Source organism: Vulpes lagopus, chromosome 2, assembly GCF_018345385.1.
Source record: "Vulpes lagopus strain Blue_001 chromosome 2, ASM1834538v1, whole genome shotgun sequence".
NCBI lineage: Eukaryota > Metazoa > Chordata > Mammalia > Carnivora > Canidae > Vulpes > Vulpes lagopus.
In genome coordinates this window covers 171,956,959-171,962,958 of record NC_054825.1, presented here as the reverse complement: position 1 = coordinate 171,962,958, position 6,000 = coordinate 171,956,959, and positions in this window count along the sequence as shown.

Genomic DNA, 6,000 nt, shown 5'->3' with positions numbered 1-6,000 from the left:
CAAATTATTTTACTCTGAAGATTATCTAATTCACTTTTCACCAGGAATCCCTACTCACACCCTTCACCCCAATACTGTACATCCTATCTTTAATAATACATGCTACCAATTTTTGGGTATGGTTAAGCTAAGGTCTTTTTCCAATTTAATTCTCACAGCAACCCTATTTTACAGAAAAGGAAACTGAGGCTTAGAGATACAATTTTTTCCAAGCACATGGAGAAAATGGCGTAGCTTAGGAATAAATTTCATATCCAGTTGGTGCCACAGTATATGCCCTTTACTATACAATGTTTTATCCTTAAGACTCAATAAAATTCATATTTGTCATAGTCTATATGATTAATTCAGCAATTATGTAGTATATTCCTGCTTAGGAATATACCATCTACCACTGTCAATAGGTACTTAAGTATATCTAATTTATGAAAATCCAGTGCAAGATTGTGATGTTGGAAGACACTGAACTCACTTCCACCACAAACAAGACAGATTTATACCTATTTATACATCAGTTCCGCCTGAAGAAGAACTGAGGGATGACTGAACAGCTTCTGCAAAACAAAAGACAGAACAACAGAAGAGCAAGAAAGACTGAGACATGGTAATGGAGAGAACCCTCAATGAAGTAAATTGCAGTGGGAAAGGATAGTACAAAGGGACCAGAAACAGATTCATCTGCCCTGGGGCAGAGGTAGAAAGCCATGGCTTAAAAGAGCAACTAACTACTATATGAAAGATCCAACCCTAGGGATGCCTGGGTGGTACAGTGGGTTGAGCAGCCACCTCTTGATTTTGGCTCATATTATGATCTCAGGGTCATGAGATTGGCCCCATGTTGGGCTCCATACTTGGCAGGGAGTCTGCTTGAGATTCTCTCCTCTGCCCGCGCCCCCCCTCCCCCCCCAGCTCACAGACACACTTGGTCTCTCTCTAAAATAAACGAATAAATCTTAAAAAAAAGAAATCCAACCCTAGAACTCCACCATTTGGTGGAATTCTTACTGGAACTCTCCCCAGGTTGGTGGGGCTGGTGAGCACCATGATTTATACTACCCCACCACCTTGAGAGTGCAGACTGAAGCAGGATCCAGATCCCATAGCTGGCCTGTCGCCTCAGAGAGGCCATATTCCTAGCCTACACCTGCCCCAGACACCCCGGGGCACAAAAAGAAACCCACAATTTAAAATAGCAACTAACATATGAAAGAGCCAGCCCTAGAACTCTGCCAAATGCTGGAAAAGCTGCTAGAACTCTCTCCAGGTTGAGGGAGCTGGTGAGAATCCTTTACATGCATTGTGAGCAGGGTCGGATCCAGGTCCCCTAACTGGTCTGCCACTTCAGAAAGCACCAGGCCCCTAGCCCACACCAGCCCCAACTGTCCCACCAAGGTAGGCACAGGGCAGTGCACACTAGGATACTCCTGGTCAGTACTCACTACATCTCCCATCTATTGCATCAAGGTGACACAGGCACAAAGCACCTTGGAACATTCTAGGTCCACACCACTTCAGCTTTAGATGGCTTGCTAGGGCACCTCAACACAGAGTACTCCAGGAACTCCCCATGAATGCCTGCTTCAGCCCTGCCACACTGCCAAAGCACCTCCTGCATGGAGAGCACTACGACAGCCCTGCCCATACCAGCCTAAGTTCCATCACTTCCCAGGGCACACACTCCATTGAGCACCCAGGAACACTCCAGCTGTCACCCACCTCCTTTACCTGTTTCTCTAGGTCATCCTCAGTGTAGAGAACCCTGGGACACCCCAGCTGGCATCCATCTCAGCTTCAGCTGTCCTGTGTGTCCATGATACACTTTGAATGGAGAGCCCAGAGACCACACCAGCCGATCGATGCCCATCTCCACTCCATCTGCCCTGCAAGGGGACATTCTACACAGAACAAACACACGAAGGTTTATACTCACTTAGGTCCAGTTGTCCTGCCAAGGTGTCCTCTGCATATAGATCCTAAGACCACTGCAGTCTACATCCATGTCAGTTTTTGCTGTTCTGCCAGGGTGCCCTCTGCACAGAGAACCTGGGGACTGCATTGGACTGTGACCACTTAAGCTTCTGCTATCCTAGCAAGGTGCCCTCTGTGTATAGAGTCCCAGGAACCTCACCTGGCACTTATATCAGCATCAGCATTCCTGCCAGGGAACCCTCTACATGCAATCTCTACATGCAATGCCTCAGGGCCACCCCAGTGTGTGTCCACTTCAACCCCAGCCATCCTGCTGGGCAGTCCCAGCACAGAGTACCTCACAACCCCCAGCCCATGCAAGCCACAGCTCCAGCCAGACAGACACAAAGTCTACACAGGGGATGACCATACATGAGACCATTCCTTCAAGTTGAGAAGTGGCTATGCTGCCTAATTTGTAGAAACAAGCAAACAGTCAAGCAGAGTGGAGCCAGAGGAATTCCAAAAGAAACAATATGATAAAACCTTAGAAAAAGAACTAAATGAATCAGAGATGAGCAATATGCCTGACAGAATTTAAAGTAATGATTGTGAAGATGTTCACTGGGCTGGAGAGAAGAATAAAAGAACTTAATGAGACTTTCAAAAAAGGGATGCCTTGGTGGCTCAGTTGGTTAAGGCTATGCCTTTGGCTGGGGTCATAGGTCCCAGGGTCCTGGGATCAAGACCTGCATCAGACTCCCTGCTCAGCTGCTCTCCCTCTGCCCCCTCCCCTGCTTGTGCTTTCTCTCTCATAAATGAAATCTTTTGGGACGCCTAGGTCTCTCAGCAATTGAGGGTCTGCTTTTGGCTCAGGGCGTGGTCCCGGGATCAAGTCCCATGTTGGTCTCCCCGCAAGGAGCCTGCTTCTCCTTCTGCCTATGTCTCTGCCTCTGTGTGTTTCGTGAATGGATAAAATCTTTTTTAAAAAATAATGTCTTTTTTTAAAAAAGAGAAAACAAAAAAGAACCAATCACAGTTGAAGAATACAGTAACTAAAATGAAAAATACACTAAAGGGAATCAACAGTAGATTAGAGAGAGGATGCAGAAGAATGGATCAGCAATCTGGAAGACAGGATAATGAGAATCACCAAAGCTGAACAGCAAAAAGAAAAAAGAATTTTTAAAAATGAGGATAGGTTAAGAGATCTCTTGAACAACGTCAAATTAAAAAAAAAAAAATCACATTATAGTAGTCCTAGAAGAGAGAAAGGGTTAGAAAACGTATTGGAAGAAATAATAGCTGAAAACTTCCCTAACCTAGGAAAAGAAATTTATAACCGAGTTTGTGAAGCACAGAGTTCCAAATAAGATGAACCCAACCAAGGAAGTCCACACCATAATAGTCAAAAGGTTAAAGCAAAACATTATGTAAGAAGGGAAACGTTCTAAGGGCATCAGCTGATTTTTCAGTAGGAACTTTGCAGACAAGAATTGAATGGTGTGATATATTCAAAGTGCTAAAAGGAAAAAACCTACAACTAATAACTCCTACCCAGGAAAATTATCATTCATTTTTGAAGGAGAGATAGTTTACCAGACAGATAAAACATTAAAGGAGTTTATCACAGCCAAACTGTCCTTACAGTTAAAGGGACGTCTTTAAAAAAACAAAAAAAGATTTTATTTATTTATTTGACAGAGAGAGAGCACAGGCAGGGGGAGTGGCAGACAGAGGGAGAGGGAGAAGTAGGCTCCCCACAAAGCAGGGAGCCTGACGTGGGACTCAATCTCAGGACCTTGGGATCATAACCTGAGCTGAAGGCAGATGCTTAACTGACTGAGCTACCCAGGTCCGCTTAAAGGGACTTTTTTAAGGGGAAAAGAAATGGCCATAATTATAGATAAGAAAATTATGAACAAAAAGTATAAAATATGACAGCATATACATAAAACCTGGAGGAGGAAATAAAAAATGTTGATCTAAAAAAAAATGTTGGGCAGCCTGGTGGCTCAGCAGTTTAGCGCCACCTTCAGCCCAGGGTGTGGTCCTGGAGACCCAGGATCAAGTCCCACATCGGGCTCCCTGCATGGAGCCCGCTTCTCCCTCTGCCTGTCTTTGTCTCTCTCTTTCTCATGAATAAATAAATAAAATCTTTAAAAAAAAAATTTGAGGGCAGCCCAGTGGCTCAGCGGTTTAGTGCCACCTTCCCAGCCCAGGGCCTGATCCTGGAGACGGCGGATCAAGTCCCATGTCGGCTCCCTGCGTGGAGCCTGCTTCTCCCTCTGCCTGTCTGTCTGTCTGTCTCTCTCTCTCTCTCTATCATGAATAAATAAAATCTTTAAAAAAAAAAAAAAGGAAAAAAAAGACCCATCTATATGCTATCTATAAGAGAATCACTTCAGACATAAAGAAACATCCACACTAAAAGTAAAGGGATGGAAAAACATCTACCATGCAAATGGAGGTAAAACAAAAACTAAGGTAGTAATAATTATATCAGATAAAATAGACTTTAAAACAAAGCGTAATAGTAAAAGGATCAATCCAACAAAAAATCCAACATTGGAACACTAAATATATAAAGCAAATATTAACAGATGTAAAGGGATATATATTGGTAGTACTAGAATAATAGGAGGGGACTTTAATACTCCACTTACATCAATGGGTAGATTAAATAACAAAGAACGAAATGATGATTGCCAGAGGAGAGGAGGAAGGAAGGAGGGGCAAAGTAATTGAAGGCGAGTAGGAGATACAGGCTTCCAGCTGTGGAATGAATCAGTCACAGGAATAAAAGGTACAGCATCAGGACAGTACAGCAAAAGGTACAGTCAATGGTACTGTAATAGCGTTCTGTGGTGACAGATGGTACACTCATAGCATAACAGAGTTGTTGAATCACTATATTGTACACTCTAAGCTAACATTACATGTCAACTATAAATTTAATGTAAACACAAAAAATCAAAATATTTGAGCAGATATTTTATCAAAGAATATATACAGATGTCAAATAAGCATAAAAAGATGTTCAACATCATAATATCATCAGCTATTAGGGAAGTGCAAATTAGAACCACATGAGATACACTATATACCTACTATAATGTACAATTAAAAAGAATGACCATACCATATGTTAGCAAGGACATGGAGGAACTGGTTCTCTCATGCACTACTTTTGGGAATATAAAATGATATGACCACCTTGGAAAACAGTTTAGAAAATTTTGCAAAATATTTTTAAACATATAACTATCATGACTGAAGCATTCTACTCCTAAATCTTTACCAAGAGAAATGAAAGCAGATGTCCATACCAAGAACTCTACAAATGTGCAAAACAGCTCTATTTATAATAGCCAGGTCCTCAGAAAAAAAAAAATTGCATCAATAGGTAAATGGATAAACTGTAGTATCCACACAGTGGAATTCTATTCATCAATAAAAAAGAATGGATTATTGCCACATGGATGGATCTCAGAATAATCATGCTTAGTAAAAGAAGCCAGATAAAAGGAGAGTATATATTATGAGTCCATTTATAGAAAACTTTAGGAAATGCAAACTAATCTATAGGGAGAGAGTGAGGATCTGGGAGGAGGTACAGGATTACAAAGGAGCATGAGAAAACTTTGGGGGATGACAGATGTGTTAGCAATCCTTTTAAAAAAAAAGATTTGAGAGAGAGTGCATGAGTGCAAGAAAGGGGGGAAGAGGGAGAAAGAGAGAGTCTCAAGCAGACTCCCTGCCTAACACAGAGCCTGATGTAGGGCTTGATCTCATGACCCTGAGATCATGACCTGAGGCAAAACCAAGAGTCTGACACTTAACCAAGGTACCCAGGTGCCTCATGTTAGCAATCTTGATTGTGATGATAGTTTTACATGTGTATATATATGTCAAGATATATCAACTTGTACAACTTTAAATATGTGTAGTTTAATATTTGTTAATTATAATACAATAAAGATATTTCAAAACTATAAAAAACATAATTCTTACTGAATGGCTATAAGTTCTACATTTTCCATAAAGAAATTGACAATTATAAAAATAGCATCTGTGGGGGTCCTGGGTGGC